Source organism: Arachis hypogaea, chromosome 17, assembly GCF_003086295.3.
Source record: "Arachis hypogaea cultivar Tifrunner chromosome 17, arahy.Tifrunner.gnm2.J5K5, whole genome shotgun sequence".
NCBI lineage: Eukaryota > Viridiplantae > Streptophyta > Magnoliopsida > Fabales > Fabaceae > Arachis > Arachis hypogaea.
Window position 1 is genome coordinate 51,771,244 of NC_092052.1, and position 10,151 is coordinate 51,781,394.

At 39.3% G+C, this 10,151-nt stretch overlaps 1 non-coding gene and 1 pseudogene across 1 annotated transcript; one reads left to right on the plus strand and one right to left on the minus strand.

The window, feature by feature from the left end:
- Positions 1-507: 507 nt before the first annotated feature.
- Positions 508-10,151, minus strand: part of LOC140180600 (uncharacterized) — an 11,190-nt pseudogene continuing 1,546 nt past the window's right edge.
- LOC112767551 (small nucleolar RNA R71) lies at positions 6,401-6,508 on the plus strand. Its single transcript, XR_003184994.1, has one exon. It is a non-coding gene; the product is annotated as a small nucleolar RNA R71 (small nucleolar RNA).

Genomic DNA, 10,151 nt, shown 5'->3' on the forward strand with positions numbered 1-10,151 from the left:
CGTTTGGCTTCCTTGGCACTTTCCGCGCCGGGGTTTTGTTCTTGTTTGAGACAGGGCGCCAGCCGCGCACGGCCTGCCCTTCCCCGCCTCGGGTGTTTGTGGACTCGTTCGCACGTCAATCCTGGTTTGTGCGGCATCGACAATGCTCCTTCCGCAGGTTCACCTACGGAAACCTTGTTACGACTTCTCCTTCCTCTAAATGATAAGGTTCAGTGGACTTCTCACAACGTCGCCGGCAGCGAACCGCCCACGTCGCCGCGATCCGAACACTTCACCGGACCATTCAATCGGTAGGAGCGACGGGCGGTGTGTACAAAGGGCAAGGACGTAGTCAACACGAGCTGATGACTCGCGCTTAATAGGAATTCCTCGTTGAAGACCAACAATTGCAATGATCTATCCCCATCACGATGAAATTTCAAAGATTACCCGGGCCTGTCGGCCAAGGCTATAGACTCGTTGAATACATCAGTGTAGCGCGCGTGCGGCCCAGAACATCTAAGGGCATCACAGACCTGTTATTGCCTCAAACTTCCGTGGCCTAGGCGGCCATAGTCCCTGGTGCACGAAATTGTGATATCTGGTAATGGCTCCAAAGACTTGGTGCTCTAATCTCAATTCATAATTTGTCACAACTTCGATACAACTAACCAGCAAGTGCACTGGGTCGTCCAAGTAATAAACCTTACGTGAGTAAGGGTCGATCCCACGGAGATTGTTGGTATGAAGCAAGCTATGGTCACCTTGTAAATCTCAGTCAGGCGGATAATAATTGATTATGGAGTTTTCGAAAATAAATAATAAATAAAATAAGGATAGAAATACTTATGTAAATCATTGGTGAGAATTTCAGATAAGCGCATAGAGATGCTTTCGTTCCTCTGAACTTCTGCTTTCCTGCTGTCTTCATCCAATCAGTCTTACTTCTTTCTATGGCTGGCTTTTTGTAAGGATGTCACCGGTGCCAATGGCTACTTTCAATCCTCTCAGGAAAATGGTCCAAATGCTCTGTCACAGCACGGCTAATCGTCTGGAGGCATCACCCTTGTCGATGGTTGCATCCTATTCCTCTCTGTGAAAATGGTCCGATGCGCTGTCACAGCACGGCTAATCTTCTTGGAGGTTCTCGATCATACTGGAATAGGATTTACTATCCTTTTGCGTCTGTCACTACGCCCAGCACTCGTGAGTTTGAAGTTCGTCACAGTCATTCAATCCCAGAATCCTACTCGGAATACCACAGACAAGGTTTAGACTTTCCGGATTCTCATGAATGCCGCCATCAATCTAGCTTACACCACGAAGATTTTGATTAAGAGATCCAAGAGATACTCATTCAATCTAAGGTAGAACGGAAGTGGTTGTCAGGCACGCATTCATAGGGAATGACGATGATTGTCACGTTCATCACATTCACGTTGAAGTGCGAATGAATATCTTAGAAGCGGAATAAGTTGAATTGAATAGAAAAACAGTAGTACTTTGCATTAATCTTTGAGGAACAGCAGAGCTCCAAACTTTAATCTATGGAGTGCAGAAACTCTACCGTTGAAAAATACATAAGTGAGAGGTCCAGGCATGGCCGAGAGGCCAGCCCCCTAAAACGTGATCACAGGATCAAAAATACAATCCAGGATGTCAATTACAATAGTAAAAAGTCCTATTTATAATAAACTAGCTACTAGGGTTTACAGAAGTAAGTAATTGATGCATAAATCCACTTCCGGGGCCCACTTGGTGTGTGCTTGGGCTGAGCTTGAATGTTACACGTGCAGAGGCTCTTTCTGGAGTTGAACGCCAGGTTGTAACGTATTTCTGGCGTTCAACTCTGGTTTGTGACTTGTTTCTGGCGTTTAACTCCAGACAGCAGCATACAACTGGCGTTCAATGCCCTTTTACGTCGTCGAAACTCGTTCAAAGTATGAACTATTATACATTGCTGGAAAGCCCTGGATGTCTACTTTCCAACGCAATTAGAAGCGCGCCATTTTGAGTTCTGTAGCTCCAGAAAATCCACTTTGAGTGCAGGGAGGTCAGAATCCAACAGCATCAGCAGTCCTTCTTCAACCTCTGAATCTGATTTTTGCTCAAGTCCCTCAATTTCAGCCAGAAAATACCTGAAATCACAGAAAAATACACAAACTCATAGTAAAGTCCAGAAATGTAAAGTTAGCATAAAAACTAATGAAAACATCCCTAAAAGTAACCAGATTCTACTAAAAACATACTAAAAACAATGCCAAAAAGCGTCTAAATTATCCGCTCATCACAACACCAAACTTAAATTGTTGCTTGTCCCAAGCAACTGAAAATCAAATAGGATAAAAACAAGAGAATATACTATAAATTCCAAACTATCAATGAAACATAGCTTCAATCAGATGAGCGGGACTTGTAGCTTTTTGCCTCTTGAATAGTTTTGGCATCTCACTTTATCCATTGAAGTTCAGAATGATTGGCATCTATAGGAACTCAGAGTTCAGATAGTGTTATTGATTCTCCTAGTTCAGTATGATGATTCTTGAACACAGCTATTTTATGAGTCTTGGCCGTGGCCCTAAGCACTTTGTTTTCCAGTATTACCACCGGATACATAAATGCCAGAGACACATAATTGGGTGAACCTTTTCAGATTGTGACTCAGCTTTGCTAAAGTCCCCAATTAGAGGTGTCCAGGGTTCTTAAGCACACTCTTTTTTTTTGCTTTGGACCTTGACTTTAACCGCTCAGTCTCAAGTTTTCACTTGACACCTTCACGCCACAAGCACATGGTTAGGGACAGCTTGGTTTAGCCGCTTAGGCCAGGATTTTATTCCTTTAGGCCCTCCTATCCACTGATGCTCAAAGCCTTGGGATCCTTTTTATTTGCCCTTGCCTTTTCGTTTTAAGGGTTATTGGCTTTTTGCTCTTGCCTCTTGGTTTTAAGAGCTTTGGCTTTTTCTGCTTGCTTTTTCTTTTTCTTTTCTTCTCTTTTTTTTTCGCCTATATTATATTTTTTTTCTGCAAGCTTTGTTCTTTGCTGCTTTTTCTTGCTTCAAGAATCATTTTTATGATTTTTCAGATTATCAAATAACATGTCTCCTAGTCATCATTCTTTCAAGAGCCAACATATTTAACATTCTAAAACAACAACTTCAAAAGACATATGCACTGTTCAAGCATTCATTCAGAAAACAAGAAGCATTGTCACCACATCAATATAATTAAACTAATTTCAAGGATAAATTCTAAACTCATGTACTTATTGTTCTTTTGAATTAAAACATTTTTCATTTAAGAGAGGTGATGGATTCATAGGACATTCATAACTTTAAGACATAGTTACTAAATACTAATGATCATGTAATGAAGACACAAACATATATAAGCACTTAACATAAAGAAAACGAAAAATAGAGAAAGTAAGAACAAGGTATGAGTCCACCTTAGTGATGGTGGCGTTTCCTTCTTGAGGAACGAATGATGTCCTTGAGCTCTTCTATGTCTCTTCCTTGTCTTTGTTGCTCATCCCTTATTGCTTTTTGATCTTCTCTTATTTCATGAAGGATGATGGAGTGCTCTTGATGTTCCACCCTTAATTGTCCCGTGTTGGAACTTAATTCTCCTAGGGAGGTGTTGAATTGCTCCCAATAGTTTTGTGGAGGAAAATGCATCCCTTGAGGTATCTCAAGGATTTATTGATGATGAGCTTCCTTATGTTTTTCTTGAGCTCCATCAGTGGGCTCTCTTGTTTGCTCCATCCTTTTCTTAGTGATGGGCTTGTGAGATGAATCTTTCCATCTCCCATGGCTCAGAGGTGGAAGCAATTGTCTTCCCTTTCCTCTTTCTTGAGGTTTCTCTGGCCTTAGGTGCCATTAATGGTAATGGAAAAACAAAAAGCTTATGCTTTTACCACACCAAACTTAGAATGTTGCTCACCCTCGAGCAAAAGAAGAAAGAATAGAAGAAGAAGAAGAAGAAGATATGGAGGAGATGGGGGGATGTGTGTATTCGGCCATATAGGTGGGATTGGGTGGGAGAGAGATGTTGAATTTTGAAGGTAGGTGGGTGTATGGATGTGAGTGGTAAATGGAAAACAGAAGGGATGATCATGAATGGAGAGAGAGGGAGATATAGGATTATGAGGAGGTAAGGTGAGTGGAGGTATGTGGGGATCCTGTGGGGTCCACAGATCCTGAGGTGATCCTGTGGGGTCTACAAATCCTTAGGTGTTCAAGGATTTACAACCTTGCACCAAATTAGGCATGCAAAATGCCCTTGCACACAACTCTGGGCGTTCAGCACTAGATTGGTGCTTGTTTTGGGCGTTGAACGCCCATTTGTGGCCCATTTCTGGCGTTGAACACCAGAACCATGCTTGTTCTGGGCGTTCAGCGCCAGCTCTTCTCCAGGGTGCATTTCTGGCATTCAAACGCCCAGATGCTGCCCCTTTCTGGCGTTCAGCGCCAGAACCATGCTCTGTTCTGGCGTTGAACGCCCAAAATATGCTTCTTACTGGCGTTTAAACGCCAGTAAGGTTTTCCTCTAGGGTGTGATTTTTTTTTTGCTGTTTTTGATTCTGCTTTTAATTTTTCTATTTTTTTTTGTGACTTCACATGATCATGAACTTAATAAAACATGAAAAACAATAAAGATTAGATAAATAAACATTGGGTTGCCTCCCAACAAGCGCTTCTTTAATGTCAATAGCTTGACAGTGGGCTCTCATGGAGCCTCACAGATGTGCAGAGCTTTGTTGAGACCTCCCAACACCAAACTTAGAGTTTGGATATGGGGGTTTGACACCAAACTTAGAATTTGGTTGTGACCTCCCAACACCAAACTTAGAGTTTGACTGTGGGGGCTCTGGTTGACTCTGTAGTGAGAGAAGCTTTTCATGCTTCCTCTCCATGGTTGCAGAGGGATAACCTTGAGTTGCAAACACAAGGGAGTCTTCATTCAATTGAAGGACTGGTTCACCTCTGTCAACATCAATCACAGCTCTTGCTGTGGCTAGGAAAGGTCTTCCTAGGATGATGGATTCATCCTCAGCCTTCCCAGTATCTAGGACTATGAAATCAGCAGGGATGTAAAGGCCTTCAACCTTTACTAACACGTCCTCTACTTGTCTATAGGCCTGTTTTCTAGAACTGTCTGCCATCTCTAATGAGATTTTAGCAGCTTGCACCCCAAAGATTCCCAGTTTCTCTATTACAGAGAGGGGCATGAGGTTTATCCCTGAACCAAGGTCACACAGAGCCTTAAAGATCATGGTGCCTATGGTACAGGGTATTAAGAACTTTCCAGGATCCTGTTTCTTCTGAGGCAATGTCAGTTGATCCAGATCACTTAGTTCATTGGTGAACAAGGGAGGTTCATCTTCCCAAGTATCAATGCCAAATAATTTGGCATTCAGCTTCATGATTGTACCAAGGAACTTGGCAGCTTGCTCTTCAGTAACATCCTTATTCTCTTCAGAAGAGGAATACTCATCAGAGATCATGAATGGCATAAGGAGGTTTAATGGAATCTCTATGGTCTCAAGATGAGCCTCAGATTCCTTTGGTTCCTCAGAGGGAAACTCCTTATTGATCACTGGACGTCCCAGGAGGTCTTCCTCCTTGGGATTCACGTCCTCTCCTTCCCTTACAGGTTTGGCCATGGTATTTAATTCAATGGCCTTGCACTCTCCTTTTGGATTTTCTTCTGTATTGCTTGGGAGAGTACTAGGAGGGATTTCAATGATCCTTTTACTCAGCTGGCCCACTTGTGCCTCCAAATTTCTAATGGAGGACCTTGTTTCATTCATGAAACTTACAGTGGCCTTAGATAGATCAGAGACTAAGTTTGCTAAATTAGAGGTATTTTGTTCGGAGTTCTCTGTCTGTTGCTGAGTGGATGATGGAAAAGGTTTGCTGTTGCTAAACCTGTTTCTTCCACCATTATTAAAGCCTTGTTGAGGCCTTTGATCCTTCCATGAGAGATTTGGATGATTTCTCCATGATGGATTATAGGTGTTTCCATATGGTTCACCTATGTAATTCACCTCTGCTATTGCAGGGTTCTCAGGATCATAAGCTTCTTCTTCAGAAGATGCCTCTTGAGTACTATTGGTTGCAGCTTGCATTCCATTCAGACTCTGAGAAATCATATTGACTTGCTGAGTTAATATTTTATTCTGAGCCAATATGGCATTCAGAGTATCAATTTCAAGAACTCCCTTCTTCATAGGCATCCCATTACTCACAGGATTCCTCTCAGAAGTGTACATGAACTGGTTATTAGCAACCATGTCAATGAGTTCTTGAGCTTCTGCAGGCATTTTCTTTAGGTGAATGGATCCACCTGCAGAGGTATCCAATGACATTTTAGCTAATTCAGACAGACCATCATAGAATATGTCCAGGATGGTCCATTCTGAAAGCATGTCAGAAGGACACTTTTTGGTTAGTTTTTTGTATCTCTCCCAAGCTTCATAGAGGGATTCACCTTCTTTCTGTCTGAAGGTTTGAACATCCACTCTAAGCTTACTCAGCTTTTGAGGAGGAAAGAACTTGGCTAAGAAAGCCTTGACCAGCTTATCCCAAGAGTTCAGGCTATCCTTAGGTTGAGAGTCCAACCATATTCTAGCTCTGTCTCTTACAGCAAAAGGGAAAAGCATGAGCCTGTAGACTTCAGGATCTACTCCATTAGTCTTAATAGTATCACAGATCTGCAAGAATTTAGTTAAGAACTAAAAAGGATCTTCAGATGGAAGTCCATGAAACTTGCAGTTTTGCTGCATCAGAGAAACTAATTGAGGTTTCAGCCCAAAGTTGTTTGCTCCAATGGTAGGAATGGAGATGCTTCTTCCATGTAAATTGGAATTTGGTGCAGTAAAGTCACCCAGCATTCTCCTTGCATTATTGTTGTTGGGTTCGGCTGCCATCTCCTTACTTGTTCGAAATTTTCAATAAGGTTGTCTCTGGATTGTTGTAATTTAGCTTCTCTTAGTTTCCTCTTCAGAGTCCTTTCAGGTTCTGGATCAGCTTCAACAAGAATGCCTTTTTCCTTGTTCATGCTCATAAGAAAGAGAAGAGAACAAGAAAAGAAGAGGAATCCTCTATGTCACAGTAAAGACGTTCCTTACTGTTAGTAGAAGAAGAAAAGGAATAGGGGTGAAGAAGAATGAAGAATCCAAACACAAGAGTAAGGATAGGAGCAGTGATGTGAGATGAAGAGAAGTGTTAGTAGATGAATAAATAATTAGAATAAGATGAGAGAGGGAGAGGATTTTCGAAAATTACTTTTGAAGAAGAGTTAGTGATTTTTGAAAATAGTTTTTGAAAAAGATTAGTAATTTTCGAAAATAATAAAAAAAATCAAAAATTAAAATAATTAGTTAATTAAAAAGAATTTTTGAAAAAGAGGGAAGATATTTTCGAAAATTAGAGAGAGAGAGAGTTAGTTAGGTAGTTTTGAAAAAGATAAGAAACAAACAAAAAGTTAGTTAGTTAGTTGAAACAAATTTGAAAATCAATTTTTTAAAAGATGAGAAGATAAGAAGTTAGAAAAGATATTTAAAATCAAATTTTTTTTTTTGAAAAAGATATGATTTTGAAAAAGATAAGATAGGAAGATATTTTTGAAAAGATATGATTGAAATTAGTTTTGAAAAAGATTTGATTTTTAAAATCACAATTAATGACTTGATTCACAAGAAATCACAAGATATGATTCTAGAACTTAAAGTTTGAATCTTTCTTAACAAGTAAGTAACAAACTTGAAATTTTTGAATCAAAACATTAATTGATGATGTTATTTTCGAAAATTAGGAGATAAAGATAAGAAAAAGATTTTTGAAGAACATTTTTAAAATTTTCGAAAATAACTAAAAAAAATGAAAAAGATTTTGATTTTTGAAAAAGATTTTGAAAAAGATGAGATTTTTAAATTGAAAATTTGATTTGACTCATAAAACAACTAGATTTTAAAAATTTTTAAAAAAGTCAAATCTAATTTTCGAAATTTTAAGAGAGAGAAAGGGAAAGATATTTTTTTGATTTTTGAAATTTTTATGATGAGAGGGAAAACATGAAAAAGATGCAATGCATGAAAATTTTTAGATCAAAACAATGAATGCATGCAAGAATGCTATGAATGTCAAGATGAACACCAAGAACACTTTGAAGATCATGATGAACATCAAGAACATATTTTTGAAATTTTTTTTTTTGCAAAGAAAATATGCAAGACACCAAACTTAGAAATCTTTAATGCTTAGGCATTAAGAATTCAAAAATGCATATGAAAAACACCATACAACACAAAACAATAAAACATCAAGATCAAACAAGACGACTTACCAAGAACAACTTGAAGATCATGAAGAACACCATGAATGCATGAATTTTCGAAAAATGCAAGATGAATATGCAATTGACACCAAACTTAAAAATTGACTCAAGACTCAAACAAGAAACACAAAATATTTTTGATTTTTATGATTTTCTAATTTTTTTGGATTTTTTCGAAAATTATTTAGAAAGAGAAAAATAAGGATTCCAAAATTTTTAATATGAATTCCAGGAATCTTATGCTCTTTAGTCTAAAGCTCCAATCAAAGGGTCAGGCATGGCTTAATAGCCAGCCAAGCTTTAGTATGTAAATCAGGAACAGCAGCAGATGGATTAGCAACAACTAGCTTGCTCTTGATAACAAATTGGAAGCCTCAGTCCAAATGAATTTAGACATGGCTTTACAGCCAGCCAGGCTTCACATGCTTCATGAAACACTAGAATTCATTCTTAAAAATTCTGAAGAAAAATATATTTTTGAAAACATATTTTTTTTCTCTTTTTTTGAAAACAGGTGAGAAAATTTTGAAATATTTTTGAAAATTTTTTTGAAAACAAAACGAAAAGAAAGTTACCTAATCTGAGCAACAAGATGAACCGTCAGTTGTCCAAATTCGAACAATCCCCGGCAACGGCGCCAAAAACTTGGTGCACGAAATTGTGATCTCTGGTAATGGCTCCAAAGACTTGGTGCTCTAATCTCAATTCATAATTTGTCACAACTTCGATACAACTAACCAGCAAGTGCACTGGGTTGTCCAAGTAATAAACCTTACGTGAGTAAGGGTCGATCCCACGGAGATTGTTGGTATGAAGCAAGCTATGGTCACCTTGTAAATCTCAGTCAGGCGGATAATAATTGATTATGGAGTTTTTGAAAATAAATAATAAATAAAATAAGGATAGAAATACTTATGTAAATCATTGGTGAGAATTTCAGATAAGCGCATAGAGATGCTTTCGTTCCTCTGAACTTCTGCTTTCCTGCTGTCTTTATCCAATCAGTCTTACTCCTTTCTATGGCTAGCTTTTTGTAAGGATGTCACCGGTGCCAATGGCTACTTTCAATCCTCTCGGGAAAATGGTCTAAATGCTCTGTCACAGCACGGCTAATCGTCTGGAAGCATCACCCTTGTCGATGGTTGCATCCTATTCCTCTTTGTGAAAATGGTCTGATGCGCCGTCACAGCACGGCTAATCATCTTGGAGGTTCTCGATCATACTGGAATTGGATTTACTATCCTTTTGCGTCTGTCACTACGCCCAGCACTCGCGAGTTTGAAGTTCGTCACAGTCATTCAATCCCAGAATCCTACTCGGAATACCACAGACAAAGTTTAGACTTTCCGGATTCTCATGAATGCCGCCATCAATCTAGCTTACACCACGAAGATTCTGATTAAGAGATCCAAGAGATACTCATTCAATCTAAGGTAGAACGGAAGTGGTTGTCAGGCACGCGTTCATAGGGAATGATGATGATTGTCACGTTCATCACATTCACGTTGAAGTGCGAATGAATATCTTAGAAGCGGAATAAGTTGAATTGAATCGAAAAACAGTAGTACTTTGCATTAATCTTTGAGGAACAGCAGAGCTCCACACCTTAATCTATGGAGTGCAGAAACTCTACCGTTGAAAAATACATAAGTGAGAGGTCCAGGCATGGCCGAGAGGCCAGCCCCCTAAAACGTGATCACAGGATCAAAAATACAATCCATGATGTCAATTACAATAGTAAAAGTCCTATTTATAACAAACTAGCTACTAGGGTTTACAGAAGTAAGTAATTGATGCATAAATTCACTTCCGGGGCCCACTTGGTGTGTGCTGGT